This window comes from Giraffa tippelskirchi, chromosome 11 (genome assembly GCF_054371585.1).
Source record: "Giraffa tippelskirchi isolate mGirTip1 chromosome 11, T2T-mGirTip1v1.2.pri, whole genome shotgun sequence".
NCBI classification, from domain to species: domain Eukaryota; kingdom Metazoa; phylum Chordata; class Mammalia; order Artiodactyla; family Giraffidae; genus Giraffa; species Giraffa tippelskirchi.
Window position 1 is genome coordinate 113,291,255 of NC_137285.1, and position 22,949 is coordinate 113,314,203.

Sequence of the window (22,949 nt, forward strand, 5' to 3'; positions counted from 1 at the left end):
TCTGTCCATGGGATTCTCCAGGCAAGAATACTGGAGTGGGTTGCCATGCTCTCCTCCTGGGGATCTTCCCAACCCAGAGAGCGAACCCAAGTCTCCTGCAGAAGTCACTCCCAAATTATGCAACTATCAGTTTCTTCTTATGTTTGTAATCATAGTCTCTCTATGCCTCAGTTTCCTCATCTGCAGAATAGAACAAATAATATTTCCTACTTCACAGAGCTGTTGAGAGGGTTAAATGATTTAATTTCATGTGAAATGCTTGGATCAGTACCTTTCACAAGGTCAGCATTCAATAAGTGTTATTCAAGTCATCAAACAAGGAGGCCATTAGACTGACTTGGCTCTAGTGCCCTGTTAGCCTTCATAAGAAAACCAAAACCTATGTCAGAGTCAGTTCCTCAAGGATAAGAAAAATAACCAATCACAAAAGTGAAAGTCTTTCCCAAACAATACAACTGCTGAAGCTATAGCCAACCAAGCAGTTTCCTTGTTTTGTTCTGCATCTTCTCTATAAAATTCTTGCCTCTAGCTCCTGTCAGTGGATTACTAACCACTTCTGGTTTGGCATTGCCCAATTACAATCAACTTTTGCTCAAACTCTTAAAATTTTTAATCTGCCTCAGTTTATCTTTCAACAATGTTAAATACTATTATTATTGCTTTCAGTCTAGCAGACTTGCTCTGTTTCTAATAACAGAGCAGGGTAGGACAGGATCGTTATTCTGAAGCCAGTTTCATTGGCACTGAAGTCAGTGTTAATTAGTCCCAGATTCCAGCAGCAGTTTGTCAGTCCTAGTCTGCAGTTGTTTAAATGCATTTTTGACATTTTCTCTGTTTCATAGACTTTTATTGGGAGCTTGGAAGAGGTTATGTCAAGGGTTACTAGCCAACCACCTTTTAAACCAGAACACTTGTATCTAATTTTTAAAATAACCTGCTTCAATGTGATTCAAGTTAGGTGGAGATTGCTGCTATAATTCAATTGCCATAAAGAAATAACCATTAAGGCACTTTTCAGCCCTGACTGGGCACTTTCTTAATGGCCTCAAAAGACTTTGGTGAAATATTTCAGCGATTCTTTCTGTTCTTATCAGGAGTTCATTTGAGAATTTAGGTCCCTTTTTCTTCACATGTCATGAATTTCAACACTATCTTTCTGAATTGTATCTGATCTATTCTCTAAAACCAATCATAGAATCATCTCTAAAATAGCATCCTTGCCTCAATGAGAGCTCCCTTTTAAAAATAAGTCTGACAGGCATCATGCATTTTAAATTGAACATAGACGGCAAAGCAGCCCTCATCCATTAGCTCAACTGACCTTTGAATAACCCAGAAAAGAATAAGAATAAGACCATAAATCGAAGAAGACTCTAATCCTGGCTGGGGCTTAGTGCTCCTATCAACCCAAGAGTGAAGACAGCAATCATGCATAACATGGGAATTTTATGTTTGCACCTAAAATCAACCTCTTATAACGGAAAGAGCACTTGAGTAGGGGTCAGAAGATAGGGACTGAAGTTCTGATTTCAAAAGATACTCACTATGTTACTTAACTTTCCATACTGTCACTTCTCTTCTTTATAAAATGAGGAGAGTGTCCCAGGCCATACCTCCCTCAAGACTATCTTTTCCTGCCCTCGGAGAGGTTATGGTTAGTGGAGGGACTGTAGGAGAAAAATGGTAGGGTGGATGAGCTTTGGAAATTTAGTATTTAAGTACCAGCTCCAGCCACTTATTTACTGTATAATTTTGAGCAAATTATTTGTGCTCTTGGTGCTTCAGCTTCCTCATCTATAAAATGTGGGATGATAATAGCATTTAAATCATAGGGTGTTATGAGGATTAAATAAAATAATGTACATCAAGCTGTTAGCTCAGTTCCTGGCACAAGGGAAGCACTCAATAAATGGTATATATGATACTCAAATGTGACTGGTTGTCTTTAAACAGCCTTTGATTTGTCCACTAAACCCACCACAAAGCCAGACTTAGTAGTTTTCCCCAGACTCCTATCTTCCCTTCCCCACAAAAAGACCAGCTCCAAAGGATTGACAAAAAATTTTAATGAAGATCTCATGGAGACTCAGAGGAAGGGGTAAAATAATAATAACAACTAAATGGTATTGATTCTTAGTATGGTTTAAGCATGGTGCTGAATAATACTTCCCATGAATGATTTCATTTCCTTCCACACAATATAGCAACATATAAGCCAGTTTTCTCTTGGATCTTTTAATTTTTGTGTGTGTGTAGCCTCTTCTCTTTAGAGGAAGAGCTACTTTCTGAGAAGTCTTCTTTTGTTAAGGCACTGAAAATTCCCTCTATTGCCCTAAGCAATTCAGTTTTCCCATCAGATTTGTACACCCCATTCAGTAAAACCCATGCGAGTTAGGAAAACTGACTGCTATTCTTCTCTAATGCAGGCTGCCCAGGAACATCTCAGTTCACCCCATGATGCTCAGAGGGAGCCATGACCAATGGTCCCCATCACCCCATGCAGTCAGTAAGAGTAGCTAGATTTCAATCTTGCTCCCAGTTTATCTCCTGTGCCTGACACAGTGCTTGACACACAGGAGGTCATTTGTAAATATTTCTGGAATGAACAAATGTGTGATCAAACTAAAACATAACAAAAGTCAGAATGAACAAATGTTTAACAAAGGAATGGTGATGTGCTGTGGAAAACAGACTGAGAGGATGCGGGAAACTTTCATGGAGAAGACAGGATTTGACCTTGAAAGCTGAGTTGGCTTTTAATAGGCAGAGACTAGGAACGAGAACATTTCAAATAAAGGAAGCTGTGCAATAGCACGGGTGCAAAAGAGTATGTGATTTGTTCAGTGTAGAGAAATCGAGTGAACAGTCTGTATCACAGAGGTTCAGTGCCTGAACCGTCAGGGCGGCCAGACAGGGCACAGCCAGAGGTGGGGCTGGAAGCTTGTGGAAGGCAGCTCAAAGGAAGAGCTCCAACACCGTGTTCAGGAGTTTGCTTTATCTGTAGGCAGCAGGGGAACTCTACCACTGAGAGTTTCTGAGGAGACTCGCTTGCTCAGATGTGTCCTTTTAAAAAGATGACTCTGCTGAGGAGGGTTTAGGGCGTAGGCAGAGACTGGGCAGCCGGACTAGAGACGGGATGGCAGTGCACACGGGTGGGCACTTCTTTACACAAGTCTTCAAGGCCTCCTTCTCAAGGAAAGTTTGTCTGGAGTGGTGCTTCTGCTCCCAACAGATCTGGGAATATATTTGTCATGTGTGCTGTGCTAAGTCGCTTCAGTCGTGTCTGACTCTTTGTGACCCTATGGACTGTAGCCCGCCAGGCTCCTCTGTCCATGGGATTCTCCAGGCAAGAACACTGGAGTAGGCTGCCGTTTTTTTTCTCCAGGGGTATTTGTCATATTTAAGAAATAGGGTTGTGTCCTCCATGTTCTTTGTAGATATTTTAAACGCAAGGTCATAGAGAGAAAGTTAATTAACATAGAAAACATACCATAGATATTAAATCTTCTAATCAAGGCTAACAAGTCTGCCTAAATGGGATGGGGAGGAGTGAGTATATTCCTAAATACAAAGTCTGAGAAAAGAAAAGGGAGGAGAAGAGCACTTTTCAGATCCCAGGAGCCTCTCCACTGCTCTCTTCAGAACTGCCACTTTTTCCAACAGATGCCTGCGTTATTAATTTTTTTGATGGTTTCTAACATATTCCTAGAATGTGCAGCATTCCAAGCAATACAGCATCTCTGTTACTTTGTGGGGCCAGCCTCTCCTTCTGAAGCCATGGCCACAGTCATCTGTCTGCTCATAGCCACCACCTTGTTTTCCTCCATAATCACTTTTTTTTTCTTTAAGAGTTTTTATATGGATTATTTTTAAAAAGTCTTTATTGAGTTACAATATCGCTACTGTTTTAGGTTTTGGTTTTTCGGCTGCAAGGCATGTGGGATCTTAAGTCCCTAACCAGGGACTCAAATCCACAGCCCTTGCATTGGAAGGCAAAGTCTTAACCACTGGATTGCCAGGGAAATCCCTCCATAATTACTTTTTATTTACCATTGCCCTACACAAATTTAAATCTCTGGTAAATTCTGATATACTATAATCACCATAGAAATTTATCCTACTCCCACTGCAATTTTAAACATTATCTCGTGCCCATTCAAATGCATGTTACAAAAGCATCAGGAGTAGAGGGTAGGAGGGGATCAACATTAAGACACAATATAGCAACAGGGCCTACAGCAGTTTGAGATTGGTTGGGTATGGAGATAACAGATCAGGAAACAGTCAAAGATGATTTATATTTTTGAGCTGGCATCCTGGAAGGATGATATTATTTGTTAGAAATAGTACTGGGAACTGGGGTACTATTATTTAGTATTTAGCCAGAAAACCAGGGTCTACCACAATCCTTTTCTAAACCATAGCCACCTATTATGAAGTTACCAAGAGAGAAGACACACACACACACACACACACACACAGAATAAGCAAAATAACAAGGTAAAGCAGGTGAAGAATTCTGCCCAGTTTTCCTGCTCCTTCCTCCCTCAAAGCCCAGACTCAAGTTTCATCTCTTGGTGCTTTGATCACATGGTGGAAAGCAGCCAGAAAGAGCCTGAGTACAAGACAGCTAGGCTGGTTGCTGGCCCTTATCACTTTCGACGTGTAGAAGGAAGAAACAGATAAGAGACAAATGGTCGGATCTGCTTAGGTGGAGAAAGCCCTGGGTCAGCAAACAAGTTTTGCCCTACAGAGAAAGCAAAACAATAGAGAACATTCCACCCATACCTTTTTAAGTAGAGGTTGGCAAACTATGGAGTGTGGTTCAAACAGGGCCCATTGCTTGTTTTCATATGACTCACAAGCTAAGAATGATTTTTATATTTTTTAATAGCTGGAAAAAATGAAAAGAAGAATAATATTTCGTGGCAAGTGAAAATTATATAAAATTTGAACTTTAATGACCGTACATAAAATTTTATTGAAACACAGCCATGCCCATTCGATTACCTATTGTCAATGACTGTTTTTAGCTTCAACAGAGAAGATCATAGCTCACAAAACCTAACTTAATTGTTATCTGGCCCTTTATAGAAAAAGTTCGCCAGTGCCTGTTCTAAAGTTATAGTGATGTCTCCCAAATAAATAGGGCCTGATTAGATTTTAAAATCTAACCCATGCATATCAATTTCTCCTCTCTGGGAGAAGCAAGGAAGAGCTTGGAAAGAGGAGAGAGGAGCTCTGTACTCCTTCCTTTAAAGGAAACTGTATCCCAGGATTGGAACACTGGGGGAAGAGCATGTTTTGAGGTGGCAGACTGTATATGTAGTTTGAGGTGTCTGGAAACAACTAGGAGGTGACTGGACTTCTCAGCTTGGGCCTCAGGAAGCAGAGTTGGTGATAGAGACCTTGAGACATGTCTGCAGAGGGAATAGGGAAGCCAAGGAAAAGCTTTCCCAGGGAGAACATAGATGGGCAAGAAGAGAGCCTACTAGAGTTGCCAGGTAAAATATTTACTTGCTAAATCTGGCTACCCTATTGGGGAAAGAACTGAAATTTGAAATCTGGATAGAAAAGGAAGGACCAGAGGGGAAACAGTGAAGGGAAAGTCAGAGGAGTGGGAGAAGACCCCTAAAAGCTCCCAAAAGTGGGAGGCATTTGTGATCTTCGGCAGTTTGGTTGGAATAAGTGGGGGCAGGAGCCATTAGACTGAAAAGAGAAACTATGAATATAGAGTCTAAGATATAGAGCTTCAGGGGTTTATTTTTATTTTTTTCAGTTAATTTTTATTAGAGTATAGTTTGGTTTACAATAATGTGTTAGTTTCTACTATGCAGCAAAGTGAATTAGTTATACATATACATACATATACTCTTTTTTAGATTCTAGTCCCATATAGGTCACTATAGAGCACTGAGTAGAGTTCCCTGTGCCATACAGTAGGTTCTTATTAGTTATCTATTTTGTATTCAGTAGTGTGTATATATATAAAATAGATAACTTACCTTAGAAATTATCTATCATCAGAGCTTACAATGGCTTCTGAAATGACTTTGCGTTTTGCTTTAAATACTTCATAATTAGATCTAACTCACTCATCCAGGGTATGTTACTGTAGTAGTCAGTCACCTTAAAGAACTCTTTGTAGAAATTTTACCCTGGTGGAAAATAATAGTGACAATAAAAATAATAATGATGATGAGGTTAAGAAGGAAGAGAGGGGAGGATAACAATAGCCAACACTAGAACAGCATTTACTCAGTGAACACACTGTTCTAAGTGGAAGATATGGACTGACCTCATGTGAAAAGTTGACTGGCGTCTTCTTGGTGATGCAAACAGTAGTAGTGCCCAACATGAGTTGAATTCTTATGTGTCAGGCACTATGCAAAGCATTTTATTTGCACAACGATGGAATACTTGATGAGGCAAGAATGCTAAGGAGATAAAAGATACAAGTCAAAAGAAAAGAGCCAGATGAAATGCGTTTTCCCTGGACAAGAGTAAGGACACCCCTTCCAGGGTGTCCTGTGCCAGGGGTCTGAGAAGAAAGGATGAGCACAGACTCACTGTGGCATCACAGAGGGGAGACTCAGAGAGTGTTGAGCTTAGTGGGTTCATGTCTCAGGGAATAAGGAGGTTTTCTCACCTGCTATGAATGAGGGGTGCTTCTGTGTTAGATCAAACTCTGGGACACTAATATATTTTAAGGAGAAATTACTGAGTATAGCTGATAGGTTTTGCTTCTATAAACATGAACAAGTAATAACCACGATCAAGTAATAACCACATAGACCAAAGGAAGGAATATCTGGTTTTCAGTAACATATTACAAGGCCCAGCAGCCACCACTCCTACACTCATGGTTCATGCCCAGGCCCCTCACACATGCATCCAGCCAGCTCTGGGGACAATGCCTGCATCCTTGGATCAGTTTTGGTCTCCCATCTGGCCTCATATTCCTTGGGCCCATTTCAGCCTCCAGAAAGCTGGGGACATAATGTTGGACTCACTCAGCCTTGAAGCAGACCAACATAAAAATGTGACCATGATTCCCTGTTGGGTACCTGAGAGCTCTGATGCTCCCCCAGGAGCCCCTCCCTCACCCATTCACAGCATGAAGTTGACCACCTTGAGACATGTATTCAGTAGCAAAATCAGCCCAGGGGGAGGCAGACCCAACCTTCCCTCAGAAACAAACTAAAGCTGCTGAAACCCATCTTTACATCATGCTCTTTTTGTTGGGAACCTATCATTTCATTCATAACTTTGGAAAGATAATTACAGCATGCTAGCAAGAGACAACTTGATGAATAACTGTTTATTTTCAAAGGAGACATATTTCATGCACCAGCTGCATAATGGGGTCAGGAGCATAGCAAACTGTCATCATGTTTTCTATGTCATTTAACTGCCTGGCAGGGTTCTACATGGGAAATGGAACATCTCCTTATGATAGATAATATAATATCTTTGGCCTTGTTCAGAAACCACATTTTGGAGGCAGGATTTGTAAGTACCTTAATGTTGTTTGTCAAACAGTATCTGTCAGCTTTGTCTTATTTCTTCTCCTCCTTCAGATTCTGCCCCACCCCAGGTCCCAGCACAGTCCCACATGATAGGCCTCAAAGGGAGTAGTTAGCAGGGTTATAACTGTTGAGTACCTGGGCTAATCTTCATTTTGTGTTGACTGAAGATCAGACCCAGCACCGAGAATCAACCCCCACCCCCAATGCACAGAGGTTTTGAAGACACCGAGAACATTATATATAATATAGCCACATAAATAACGAATTGAAAGTTTAGACCAGAAAATATAGGAACTACATAATATTAGGGACTTCCCTGGTGGCTCAGAGGTTAAAACGTCTGCCTCCAACGCGGGAGACCAGGGTTCGATCCTTGGGTGAGGAAAATCCCCTGGAGAAGGAAATGGCAACCCACTCTAGTATTCTTGTCTGGAGAATTCCATGGACAGAGGAGCCTGGTAGGCTACAGTCCACGGGGTCGCAAAGAGTCGGACATGACTGAGTGACTTCACTTTCACTTTCACATAATATTAATAGCTCACACTTATTGAGTGCTGACTGCTGCTGCTGCTGCTAAGTCACTTCAGTCGTGTCCGACTCTGTGTGACCCCATAGATGGCAGCCCACAGGCTCCACTGTCCCTGGGATTCTCCAGGCAAGAACACTGGAGTGGGTTGCCATTTCCTTCTCCAATGCATGAAAGTGAAACGTGAAAGTGAAGTCGCTCAGTCGTGTCCGACTCCTAGCAACCCCATGGACTGCAGCCTACCAGGCTCCTCTGTCCATGGGATTTTCTAGGCAAGAGTGCTGGAGTGGGGTGCCATTGCCTTCTCCTGAGTGCTGACTAACAGTCTGCTATCCTTTACATGGATTACTCAATGAATCCTTGCAAAACACTTATGAAGTAAATAAAATCAATATCTATTGTGTAGATGAGGAAATTACAGAACTAGTAAAAAAAAAAAAAAAAGTCATTCAGCTAGAATTCAAACTCAGGGTGTGAATCTGAGGTATAAGTGCCTTACCAGAAGGTGTGTTTCTCACTGCAGCAGATGCTGTAGTGTGCTACCCAGATCCCACATATGCCTCACAGAAGTTAAACCACCCATCCAATGATCAGTGCAAGCAGGGATATAAAGGCCCAGCCCCTTGCCCCAATTCAAGACAACTCTGAAACACCATCTAAGACACAGGGCTCTCCAAGAACTGGCTGACACTTTTTATGTGATTGCACTGCAGTTTCCCTTCTGATATGACAGTCCTGCTTCTCCCCTCAACCCACTCTCAGTCCCCACAGGTCTTACTAACAAGAGGACATCCCAATACATTTCCTGAACAGAGATCTCCATCTCAGAGTGCACTTCCCCAGGAAAACTGGTCTGCAACACTCTCCTAGACATGATTCAGCAGAAAAATTAAAGCACAGATGTACAGGCTGCAGATCTGCTACCTGATTATAAAGGGAAGCTGACAATTTACTTCCGAACTTTCTGATAGTCAAAGAAAAAGATGGACACATGAGAACTGAACCAAGTTTCCAGGGATAATCTTACATACATGCTTGCTGTACCTGAGCTATCTAGAGGATGGGAAAACCGAGAGGCTGACCTCCTGCTTTCCTGGTGGACCCAGGAGAGGTTGCTGCCTTTAGCACAGATTTATCGGCCTCCTAGAGATTTTCTGGCAAGGATAAGTACTTTCCCACAGGACACATGTAGGCTAAACTCAAGAAGAGTAGCCCAGGGTCCTAATATCTGACTAGAGGGCAAGGAGTTTACCACCCAGAAAAAAAGATACATGTCCCTTGGGGGGAAGGTAAATCTGAACAAGACGAGTCCAACAGTAAACCCCAGAAAGCCTGAGGGAACACCCTAGAAGGGAATCTGCATTCTCAGTCGTGTTCGACTCTTTGAAACCCCATGGACGGTAGCCGGCCAGACTCCCCTGTCCATGGGATTTTCCAGGCAAGAGTACTGCAGTGGGTTGCCATGCCCTCCTCTAGGGGATCTTCCTGACTCAGGGATTGAACCTGCATCTCCTGTGTCCCTTGCTTTGTAGGCAGATTCTTTACCATTTGAACCATGCTGAGCTTCTCTCCAGAACGGAATAGGTTAGTTCAAACATTACCAGGTCCAAAGAGCCTGATATCAGCTAAAACCATATACTTCAAGTAAGACTTTTCCACCAACTCCACCTCCCTCCACCCGGGGAGACTGGATAGTGAGAAGCCCTGGGCAGAGAAGCGGGGACCCAGCCACAACTCTATGCTCTTTCCCGTTACAGTCTCCCACCCTAAAGTCAGCCCCAGCCGGGGAGAAGGGAAGGAGAAGACACCAAATTAAATTACCATTAGAGTTTGGGACTGAACATTCTAATTACTAAATTAGGCTGTGTCCACAATTTAAAGTGACCTAGGAATATCTATTACCTGAGAGTGAGCAGAGTAATTGTGTGCTTGCTCGAGATCTCATCCCAGGCAGGGGGAGATTTATTCCCATTAAATAAATTGCAAAAGGGTGTGGGAGAACAAAAAAGAAAATTGTGTTTTGATTACACCACCAGTGATGCTTGTCTAGCATCCCAGTTACATTCGTGCACATGACCTCATTTGAGCTGGCTTCCAGTACTTGCGTAGGGGGAGGGACATTTGCATATTTCCTAGGGAACTTGGGAAGTAAGGGAGGCCAAGTGAGCAAAACTGGGGAAGCAGCACCCTGGGGGGAGGGGCAAAAAGGGTCAGAATCCAATTGTCCTGCAGGGAGGAGCTTCAGAGATTGAGGGCTGGCACTGCCTTCTGCCTGCTCTGGTAGTGGGATCCAGCCTGGAGAGCATCAGAAGATACCAGGGGTTAGCTCTTGCCAGGCAGGATCTCCAACAGGGGCCTTGGAGCACCCATGCTTATTGCAAGGCTGGGAGAGAAAGTACCATATGAGAGGATGGTACCATCTGAAATACACCATCCCTCTCCCCATGTACACACACGTACACACATACCCACTTCTGCTTATATCTTTCATTTTTTCTGGAAGCCATTAGTTGTAGGAAGCAAGGTGGAGAGATAATGCTAAAGGAGGCGGGAGGGCTAAGGGTTATTGTGGCTGTTGAGCTAACGTGTGTGTGTTTTGCATGCTGTTCCTTCTGCCTGTAACACCTGCTGAACCAATCAGGGTCCCGACAGGAGACAGATGGCCAACTGAAAATAGTATGATTCAAGGAGGGTCTACTTGCAGGGGGCCTTTACAAAGGTGTGGATGCAGGGGAAGTACAGGGGATTCGTGCCTAGGGCACCCTACCCTTAGGCCCAAAGAGACCAGCAATGAAGGAGGGCGGGGTTCCTGGAAGCAATTCACCTCACACATTTGTGGGAGTATGATAAGAACACTTGGAGGCCTCCCAAACCACATGTCTAAATATTTGAAAGTCATAACTCAGGCTAAAAAACTGCCAAATGAAATATATTCTATCTGTTGACTTTGGCAAATAAAACCTTTAGAACAACCTGGGAGACTGGGGTTTGAATTTAGAAGTCCCACACCACCCAGAGTTCTGTGCAGGGACAACATGGCAGAAGGGGAACATCTGGGCCTGAGCACCCCCCTCCATAGCCCCCCTCTTCTCTCCTCATCCTTGCCTCTGCCTATAACCATGGGTGACCTCATGCATACAGTGGACACCCCAGCCTTCACGGCCATGCTGTCCCTGTAACCCACACACATGCACCACACAGCCTCTAGCCAAGCACTGAGCCTCGGGCTCAGAACGCTGCTGGTGTGGTCCCCACTCTAGAATGATGAGAAGCCAACACACAAAATAGAGGGGGCAGGGCCTCACGGACCCTGGGCAGTGGGGTAGCTGGAGGAGGACCAGAACACTAAAGCATGGTGTCCCTGGCAAGGGCCTCATCTCGTGGGTCAAAGGGCAGCACTGCTGGAGAGAGAACACAGGACCCAACCCATCCCCCCTCCCCGAGGCAATGCCACAGGGAAGAAGACAGGGCCTGGGAGCCCTGAACCCTGACCTCACGCTCCTCTCTCCCTTTGATTCCCTGAGGAGCTAGGGCTTCCCTGAGAGTGGGACAGGAGGTGGGGAGTGGGGAAAAAGCGGTGGACTCCCAGGTGGTCAGCCCCCAGGGGCCCAGAGCAGGAAGGAGGAGGATGAAGACTGGGTCTGGAAGACGACGAGCCCTCTGTCTTTCCCATTCCTCTAGTTAACTTCTACTCAAGCTTTAAACGCCAGCTCCAGTGTGAATCTCTCAAGAAAACCCTACCTGACCTCCATAGCTACTGCAAGTTTCTGCCCTTAGGTGGCCCATGCCTGCCTGTCCTTGTCCTTCACAGCCTTCACTGAAGCTTCTGTCATATGTGTGGTTATTTTATTAATGGCAGTATCCCTGCTGCTGCTGCTGCTGCTAAGTTGCTTCAGTCGTGTCCAACTCTGTGCGACCCCATAGACGGCAGCCCACCAGGCTCCTCTGTCCCTGGGATTTTCCAGGCAAGAGTACTGGAGTGGGGTGCCATTGCCTTCTCTGGCAGTATCCCTACCAGTCCACAAGTTCCACGAGGGCAGGGACTAGGACTGTTCAGGTGTTGCTCTATCTACTCCCTGACGCGGGCCTGGCACATGGGGGGTTCCTGCTGTTCTATTCATGGTCCTCCCCACTTTGCTGGGGGAGGGAGAGCGGCATTCAAGGGAACACAGAGAACATATGATGACAGTAAGTAACACACATGTATGCGCACACACACACACACACATACATACACAGGGATACATACACAAGGACTTGGAAGTAAGCCTTTGAGGGTTAAAATTCAGAGTCTTGTACAATTGATCAGAACCTTCATCAGCTTATACTGGAAGGACTGATGCTGAAGCTGAAGCTCCAATACTTTGGCCGCCTGATTCGAAGAGCCGACTCATTAGAAAAGACTCTGATGTTAGAAAAGACTGAAGGCAAGAGAAGAAGGGGACGAAAGAGGATGAGATGGTTGGATAGCATCAGCAACTCAATGGACACGAGTTTGAGCAAACTCCAGGAAATAGTGAAGGACAGGGAAACCTGGCGTGCTGCAGTTCTTGGGGTTGCAAAGAGTCAGACGTAACTTAGTGACTGAACAACAACAACAATCATCAGCTTAATGAGCCAGTATGACTCCTGGATCCAGACAAGAATTTAAGGAAAGTATGGTCACATTTAGAGGAAGCAGCTGTATAAGCACAGAGAGAGGTGTTCTCCAAACGGTGCCCAGAGGAAACAGTGCCCAGCTCGACCAGGTGACACCTAAGCCACTGGACAGGGCTGTCCTCCCCGGGGAAATAGGAGCATCAGTTTTTTAGGCCCTGATGCCATTAAAATTTTAAATTCCTTAGCTCCCTTGTTCTTTCCTATGCTCACTAGCAGCCATCCAGTAATCTGGCTCAGATGGAGCTGGCCAGTCAGGTCCGCACAATGATGGGTTCATCCATCATGAGTATTGCTCATCATAAATTAGTGAATCAGAGTTCTGATTTTACTCCCACTTCTTAGCGAGTTTGTTAGCACGGGTGGGCGTTCCCAAGCCTCGGAAATGTCCTCTGGTGAACTCACAGGACAACACCCAGCGGAGAAGTAGCCCCACAAACCCAGCCATGGAGAGTTTTTTCTTCTGTGAAAAAGAAAGAATGGTATTTTCAAAGAGTCTAACATTTATGAAGGGGAAGAAGGAGGCATATAGAGTTGTGTGCAAATGGAAATGGTTTTGATTTTTCATTTTTTCTTTGCCTTCTCCAGAGCTAAATTGTCTTTTCAGCTAGAATACATAGTAGCAGAGAAATTCAGGGGCGGCTGAGGTGACAAAGCTCCTGAGGAGGGGCCATGGGTGAGAGGGTGCTGGGGATAGAACAAGGCATGGAGAGCGACTTTACGTGAGGCCCCCGAGGCAGTTTAGTGCGAATAGAGAATGAAGTCATTACTGATAGAAGATCTAAGGTCATAGTGTGCATCAGGGACAAGGAGAAAAGCCAGAAGGAATTGAAAAATCAGAAGTGGGGGAAGTCGGGAAGGAGACAGAGTGAAGTATGAGGAGTGACCTCTTTTGAAAAGCTCAAATATTTTGGTCTCTCACAGCAATTCGATTTTTATAGAAATATAAAGGCTAAATGCAGTGTGGCATCCTGGATTGAATCTTGGAACAGTGAAAGAACACCAGTGAAAAACCTGGTGAAAATTGCATAGTCTGTAGTTTAGTTGACTTTCGTGTGCCAGTGCTAATTTCTTAGTTTTGGCAAAGGTATCACGGGTACAGAAGGTGTTAACATTAGGGAGAGCTGGTTAAAGGGTATATGGGAACTCTGCGTTTACAACTTTTCTATAAATCTAAAATTATTCAAAATAAAGTGTCATAAAACATATAAAGACCTATATGTTTTTTAGCTCAGGAAAGTTTTCTTCAATGTGTCATTGATTATTGTTTCTATTTTAATTGTTTTTTTAATCAAGAATTTTTATTATTCTTAGATTGGATCTTGCTTTTCCACTTTTCATAGCTATCATATCATCCTTTATTGTTTTCATCTCTTCATTCTTTTTTCTCCAAATCCTGGGAGACCCTCTGAAAGTTGCTCTCCACATCACTGATCTGATTTTCTCTTGTCCTGCTGCTTCTACTTGTCAGTCCTCTACTCCTACATTTTTAATTTCTTTGTAATTCATTTTTATCTCAGTCATCTTTGTTTACACCTGCTCCAGCTGTATTTTAATCACAGACTATCTTCTACTGTCACTGTATGCTGTTGTTTCACAGAAGCCATGGCTATTTACCTTCTAGCAGACATCTATCTAGCATGACTTTGCAGCCAGATGGGGATACTGTCTCTCATTACCTTTAATGACTGGTCCTTTGCTATCTGCTTATGGTGCACATAAAAACACACTCACAGTATGAACATACACAGTGCTCAAGCTGTGTCTGTGATACTTGCTTGTGCAAATTTGCATTGATGACAGTTTGGAATTCTTGATCAAAATTCCAGAAAACCTGTATCTTCTGAGTAATGCAGAAATAAAAAAATAAATCACAAATAAAGGACCCATCACTGCCTGGCTAAAGGTTGACACTCTATAATGTTAAAGAAAAGCCCATTAGCATGGGGCCTTATTATTAGAAGATACTTTGTAGGAAATGAGAGTGTGATTATGCACCACCAGGAGTTGAATCAGGAAAAAAAAATCCTTACTATGATCATAATGTTTCTATGTAAAAAATTATATTTCTGCTACCCTGTGTCTGATAGAGTATTGTTTAGTGTTTGAGATGTTATTCCTTTGGACTCTAAATGGATAAAACTTACCTTTGTGAGTAGGAAATAGGGTACTCATCTGTAGTGTTTCTTTGTGTGTTTGCATCAACCACCAGAGGCTTGCTCATTATCTGAGAAGAGAGCAGGACCATGCACTCAGACAGAGCCAAGAATAAAGGGAGTGCTGGTGGAGAAGTAGGTCATAGGTCATTTTCCCTGGAGGCTCAAGGATGTCTGAGAGGCAGGCTTGGGTGTGGTGGAAACAGCCCAGCACATGCGCAGGAGGGAAGACATACAGGACAAGTGAAATGAAGCAAACCTTCAGTGCCAGAAGCCATGGAAGTTAGAATAAAAGAAACAAATGTAAAACATCATTTTCTAAGTCTATCTTTATGCTGCATGCACTTTCTATAATCTTTCCTTTTTGTTCTTATTATTTAGTAAAGTATTTTTGGGGATTCAGACTGTCTTAAAAGATATTTCCATTTCTGCAAGGCCTGTCTTCAAAAGTGGCGGTGGCACCCCCAGCAGATTAGACAGTGGCAACAGCGTGAGCCAAGTGGGAACCCCTCTAAAGGAGAGTGAACCTTGGAGTGATGGGAAGGGCATTCTCTCACCAGAGACCCTTGCTGCCCTACCCCATGCTTTGCTTCAACAAGTGCCCTGTCTTGAGATGGCTCTCAGGTAGACTTGTCATGTCCTGCTCACTTTCAGACCTGCTCCCTGCTGCTGTTTCTGCCCTTTCCAGAACCCCAGAGGAATCTACCTGCCTGTCAAGAAGCAGTCCCTCTTGCTTCCTGAGCCACCAATAATAGAAATCACTGAGACCATCTGAAACTGAAGAACATTCCTGTCCTATGTTGGATAAAAGATTTGCTTAATTAAGAAGAGAGTTCAATAACTTCTAGAACCTGCTTTGCATTTTTAAAGCATTTAATCCACCACACACATTCTGTTTTAGTAAAGTTGGATCTCAATCGTTTATCTTAAATAAATGGATCTGACAGGATGCTATGTTTTCAGATTAAGGATTTCAGCCATAGGTGTGGAAATTTCCTTCACCCAGTGACATCTTCTAGGCTTCTATATTTTCCTCCAACAAAGTTGAATTACTGCAATTCAGGCTCAGGAATCAGCCTGACCAGCCCTGACCTTAGCAAAATCCCAGGAAGAGTCGCTAATATTTATAGAACACTAGCTGTTTGCCAGATATTCCTTTAGGTGCAAGGAGGGAGGATGTTATCATGAAGAGAAAGACAAGAGAGAAACTTTGAAGTTGGATAAATTGGCTCATATTCCCACTCTGCCGTTTACATCACCTGTGTAATTTGGTCAATTTTCATTTTATATCTCAGTTTCCTTCTCTGTGAAACGGAGCTAATCGTAATACTTGCTTTCCAGGGGAGAGAAGGCAGTTCTGACGATTCAGAGAAATAACATTTGGAAAGAATACCTGGCACATGACCAGGGTCTTTCTCCTCTACTTCTTCCTGATGGAAGCATAAGTGTAGCAGAATGTGAGCAGTTTGACCTACAACACTACCAAATGCAGTGGTTAGTTGTCTACCTTCCAATAAATGGTCTCATTAATTTTCTGGCAAAGAAGGAAGAGAAGAGCTGGCAACTTGCCAGGGCTAATGGAGTCATTTTGTAGGCTCTGTGGCTTGTTATTGATGAATGAAACCCTTATTCACCATTACTCTGTGGGGCAGCACAATTCAAATTAGATGGAATGATGTGAGCCTAGCACCCAAGGGTGCGGGGAAGTATTGATCCTAGACTTGAGCCCTCTGAGGTCAGAGGTCTGGTTTTGCAGACACTGCCTCCAGATGAGAATGTCAGCTGCTGCAGGGTCAGCCCTTCTGTTCTATGACTGCTGCTGCTGCCACTAACTGTACCATGTTGCTGCTCCAACCCTCCTGCCTCTTCTTAGAAAAAAAATTTTATTTTATATTAGGGTATGCTGCTGCTGCTGCTAAGTCGCTTCAGTCGTGTCCGACTCTGTGCAACCCCATGTGACTCTGGGTGTATCCATCAGCCTCTAAGGACCCACAGTCTCCAGTCTGTGTTCACTACGAGCTGGTGCCAGTGTGACTTAGGAAATAATTCTGGTTTAACTGGGTTTCATGTTCCTGGGCTATATTCATTGGCCAAGCTGAGAGGTTTCAGTCTCCTTTTAAATACTAGACTCTGTTCATGCACTTGTTTACAACTAAACAATTCTTTAGTGTTGCTTTTTACAGAAGGCTTATTTTTCCTTAGGGCACTGCATTTTATATTCAATACATCACACAATCTATTTTGAAAAATTATTTTCAAAATTTTTTCTATAAGTTCTATAAAATATTCAAACAAAAGTACTTAGCACGTACTAAAAGAATTTAGTACTTACTCCTTCCCTCTCCTAGCAAATGCTACTCCCTGGTATTAACTAACTTTAACTTGCTGTATATCTTTCTAAACTTTGTCCTAAAGCTATAGTTTCATATTACCAATTAAAGAGTATATATACATATACAGCCTATTTCATAAAACATATTTTTCAGTCTCCTTGAACATTTTAAATATCCTTATTTTAAACACTTGCATAATATTCTGATAAGTGGACGTATCATAATTAGCCAATTATCAATGTCAGTAAATTGGCCATTTCCAATTTTTCATGATAAATAATGCTATGATCAACATCTTCCTGCAATATTTTTTCATTTAAGATAATTTACTTTGGTTCAATTCCTGTAAGTGGAATTACTTAGTAAAAGAGTATGAACAAACTAAAGAAGCAATTTATAATTTAATGAGAGGAAAATAAGAAGAACATATAGCCAAGCAATGCATTTGGTTAAATAAATGGTAGTTTGTCTGTATAATTAAATATGATGAAGTCATTAAAAGTAATGTTGCGGAAGAACATTTAATATCATGGCAAGATTTCCACTATATATTAAGCAATTTGTAAAACAAACTACAGAACTTTCTATGTAATTTGTATGAGAACACTTTAATAATCAAAATATACCTGAATAGAATCTATATGAGAATACCAAGGCACAAGAATACCACTTCAGCAGTTCTTGCCTTGAGAACCTCATGAACAGTATCAAAAGGTAAAAAGATATGACACTGAAAAGAACTCCCCAGATCGGTAGGTACCTAATATGCTTCTGGAGAAGGATGAAACATAGCTCCAGAAGGAATGAAGAGGCTGAGCCAAAGTGGAAACGATACCCAGTTGTGGATGTGTCTGGTGGTGAAAGTAAAGTCTGATGCTGTAAAGAATAATATTGCATAGGAAACTGGAATGCTAGATCCATGAATCAAGGTAAGTTGGAAGTGGTCAAACAGCAGATGGCAATAGTGAACATGGACATTTAAAGAATCAGTCCACTAAAATAGACCAGAATGGGCAAATTTAATTCAGATGACCATTATATCTACTACTGTGGGCAAGAATCCCTTAGAACAAATGGCTGCTGCTGCTGCTGCTAAGTCGCTTCAGTCGTGTCCGACTCTGTGCAGCCCCATAGACAGCAGCCCACCAGGCTCCCCTGTCCCTGGGATTCTCCAGGCAAGAACACTGGAGTGGGTTGCCATTTCCTTCTCCAATGCATGAAAGTGAAAAGTGAAAGTGAAGTCGCTCAGTCGTGTCCGACTCTTAGCAACCCTGCGGATTGCAGCCTACCAGGCTCCTCTGTCCATGGGATTTTCCAGGCAAGAGTACTGGAGTGGGGTGCCATTGCCTTCTCCAGAACAAATGGAGTAGCCCTCATAGCCAACAAAAGAGTCTGAAGTGCAGTACTTGGGTGCAATCTCAAAAATGACAGAATGGTCTCTGTTCATTTCCTAGGAAAGCCATTCAATATCACAGTAATCCAAGTCTACACCCCAACCACTAATGCCAAAGAAGCTGAAGTTGAACGGTTCTATGAAGACCTGCAAGACTTTCTAAAACTAACACTAAAAAAAGAAATCCTTTTCATCATAGGGGACTGGAATGCAAAAGTAGGAAGTCAATAGATACCTGGAGTAACAGGCAAGTTTGGCCTTGGAATACAAAATGAAGCAGGGCAAAGGCTAACAGAGTCTTGCCAAGAGAACGCACTGGTCATAGCAAACACCCTCTTACAACAACACAAGAGACGACTCTACACATGGACATCACCAGATGGTCAATACAGAAATCAGATTGATTACATTCTCTGCAGCCGAACATAGAGAAGTTCTATACAGTCAGAAAAAACAAGACCCAGAGCTGACTGTGGCTTACATCATGAACACCTTATTGACAAACTCAGAATTAAGATGAAGAAAGTAGGGGAAACCTCTAAACCATTCAGGTATGACCTAAATCAAGTCCCTTACAATTATACAGTGGAAGTGACAAACAGATTCAAGGGATTAGATCCAAAAGAGTGCCTGAAGAACTATAGATGGAGGTTCATAACGTTGTACAGGAGGTGGTGATCAAAACCATCCCCAGGAAGAAGAAATGTAAGAAGGCAAAATGGTTCTCTGAGGAGGCCTTAAAAATAGCTGAGAAAAGAAGAGAAGTGAAAGGCAAAAAAGAAAAGGAAAGATATATCCATCTGAATGCAGATTTCCAAAGACTAGCAAGGAGAGATAATAAAGCCTTCCTAAGTGATCCATGCAAAGAAATAGAGGAAAACAATAGAATGGGAAAGACTAGAGATCACTTCAAGAAAATCAGAGATACCAAGGGAACATTTCATGCAAAGATGGGCACAATAAAGGACAGAAATAGTATGGACCTAACAGAAGCAGAAGATATTAAGAAGAGATGGCAAGAATACACAAAAGAACTACAACTATACAGAAAGATCTTCATGACTCAGACAACCATGATGGTGTGATCACTCACCTAGAGCCAGACATCTTAGAGTGCGAAGTCAAGTGGGCCTTAGGAGCCATCACTATGAACAAAGCTAGTGAAGGTGATGGAATTCCAGTTGAGCTATTTCAAATCCTAAAAGATGATGCTGTGAAAGTGCTGCACTCAATATGCCAGCAAATTTGGAAAACTCAGCAGTGGCCACAGGACTGGAAAAGGTCAGTTTTCATTCCAATCCCAAAGAAAGGCAACGCCAAAGAATGTTCAAACTACCACACAATTGCATTCATCTCAGACACTACCAAAGTAATGCTCAAAATTCTTCAAGCTAGACTTCAACACTATGTGAACTGAGAATTCCTGATGTTCAAGTTGGATTCAGAAAAGGCAGCAGAACCAGAGATCAAATTGCCAAAATTTGCTGTATCATAGAAAAAGCAAGAGAATTCCAGAAAAACATCTTCTTCTGCTTAATTGACTATACTAAAGCCTTTGATTGTGTGGATCACAACAAACTGAAAAATTCTTCAAGGGTTGGGAATACCAGACAACCTTACCAGCCTCCTAAGAAACCTGCATGCAGGTCAAGAAGCAACACTTAGAACTGGACATGGAACAATGAACTGGTTCCAAATTAGGAAAGGAGTATGTCATAGCTGTTTATTATCACCCTATTTATTTAACTTATATGCAGAGTACATCATGCAAAATGTTGGGCTGAATGAAGCACAAGCTGGAATCAAGATTGTTGGGAGACATATCAATAACCTCAGATATGCAGATGACACCACCTTTATGGCAGAGAGCAAAGAAGAACTAAAGAGCCTCTTGATGAAGGTGAAAGAAGAGAGTGTAAAAGCTGGGGAAACAATAGAAACAATGACAGAGTTTATTTTCTTGAGCTCCAAAATCACTGCAGTTGGTGACTGCAGCCATGAAATTAAAAGACGCTTGCTCCTTGGAAGAAAAGTTATGACCCAGCAGCGTATAAAAAGCAGAGACATTACTTTGCCAACAAAGTAATCTAGTCAAAGCTATGGTTTTTCCAGTAGTCATGTATGGATGTGAGAGTTGGAGCATAAAGAAGGCTGAGTACTTAAGAACTTAATGCTCTTGAACTGTGGTGTTGGCGAAAACTCTTGGGAGTCCCCTGGACTGCAAGGAGATCAAACCAGTCAATCCTAAAGGAAATCAGCCCTGAATACTCGTTGGAAGGACTGATGCTGAGGCTGAAGCTCCAATACTTTGAACACTTGACACGAAAAGTTGACTCATTAGAAAAGACCCTGATGCTGGGAAAGACTGAAGGCAAGAGTAGAAGGGGATGACAGAGGACAAGATGGTAGGATGGCATCACCAGGAGATGGTGAAGGACAGGGAAGCCTGGCATGCGGCCATCCTTGGGGTTGCAAAGAGTTAGACATGACTGAGTGATTGAACAACAACAACCAGTTCTTAAGAATAGACAAGACAATCTTGAAGAACAAAATTGGAAGGTTCATGCTACCAAAAATGAAGATTTATGGTAAAGCTACTGTGATTAATGTGGTATAGAATTGATGAAAGAATTGCTTTTTAAAAACAGATCAGAGGTCATATACGTTTTCTGAAAGCACAAGATAGTAAAAACTATTTAGACTTTGCAAGTCACATGATCTCTCACAACAACCCAATCCTGCTGTTGTAGCCTGAAAGTAGCCAATACACTGGTTATGGCTGCATTACAACAGAACTTCATTCACAAAAACAGGCAGCTGGTCTGAGTTTACCTATCTCTTGTCAGAGAATTCAGAAATAGAGCTGTGTGTTTTCATGTCACTTGTGACAAAGTTGGTACTGAAATGCAATGGGAAAGGATAGATTTTTTAAAATAAATTATATACATCCACTTGGCTCCCATATTGAAAAAATGAAATTTGATTCTTACCTCACATAATATATAAATTCCATCTCAATTATACACATGAATGTGAAAATCAAATGATAAAGCTTCCAGAAAATAATATAGGAGAATATATTCATGACCTTATGGTAGAAAAAGTTTTCTTAGATAAGACACAAAAAGCATTAACCATAAAGGAAATGAAAAAAGACTAGTATACTGAGCTATATTAAAATCATGAATTTTTTCTTCAGCAAAAGGTGTTGGAAAGCTACATGTAAGTGAAAGGGAGTTTATATTCATAAAATATTTAAAAATAACTACAAATCAATTTTCTTAAAAAGAGAAAGAAAATCAACCCAGCAGTAAAATAGGCAAGAAACACAGACACTTGACAAAAAGAGAATATCCAAATAGTCAATCAATATCTAAAAAGATGTTTCCTGGTGGTCCAGTGGTTAAGACTCTATGTCCCCAATACAGGGGCCTCAGGTTCAATCCCTGGTCAGGGAAGTAAAATTTCACATGCCGTGTGGCACCGACAAAAAATTAAGAGAAATTTTTTAAAATAAAATAAAAAGACGTTAAACTTTATTAGCCATCAGGGAAATGCAAATTTAAAAGATAATGGTGTAGAACATCAAGAGTTCATCCCTAACTGGGGATGTGGAATAACTGCTGATACTCTCAAACTCTGCTGAGCAATAAATGGTACAAACCCCTTAGAGAGATCTAATAAAGTTGAGCAAGTTCATACCTATGACCCAGAAATTCCAATTCTAGGTTTGTACCTAAGAGATGCTTATGCATGCACATCAAGAAGATATGTACAAGGATGTTCACAATTACATTATTCATAATAGCCTCAAAGTGGAAACAACTCAAATGTCCCTAAATATTAGAATAAAGAAACTGTAGCATATTCATACAATGCAAACTACATAACAATACTATTCCAATGAATCAATTCTACTTCACACAATGATTTCCACATTCATAATTTGCATAAAAGAAGCCACATACTAAGATTAAAAGTAGGCAAAACCAACTCATGGCCATAAAAGTTGGGATATTGAGAGAGTAGTCAGTAATTGGTGATGAGAGGGAGTTTGGGTTCCTTGTAATATTCTATTTATTGCTGTGGGGGGCAGTTACCTGGATTATTCATTCTGTGATAAATCATTAAAATTTATGTTTATGACAGATATGTTTTTCTGTATATATGTTATACTTTAATTTTTCTAAAAGTTTATTAAAAATATATCTAAGTAGAAACAGAATTGAGGCAATTGCCATTGTTTAAAACTGACAAGTCAAGAGATGAAGATAAAAGTGTATTTTTGTCTTTAGCAGCACTGTCCAATACAAGCGTCTATGAAAATGGAAATGTTCTATTTCTGCTCTGTCCAGC

The 22,949-nt window shown here is 41.9% G+C and overlaps 1 protein-coding gene across 2 annotated transcripts in view; it reads right to left on the minus strand.

Moving 5' to 3' along the window:
* The window catches only part of SPON1 (spondin 1), a 460,458-nt gene that overhangs the window by 355,421 nt on the left and 82,088 nt on the right, over positions 1-22,949 (minus strand). The window contains exons 2-3 of one of the 2 annotated variants that reach the window (XM_081545084.1): positions 6,299-6,437; positions 6,006-6,158 (exon numbers count right to left, since the gene is read on the minus strand). The exons of the other annotated variant lie outside the window; for it this stretch is intronic. The gene's annotated coding sequence lies outside the window, so the exon portion shown is untranslated. The remainder of the gene's footprint in view (positions 1-6,005; positions 6,159-6,298; positions 6,438-22,949) is intronic. 2 annotated transcript variants of the gene reach the window in all.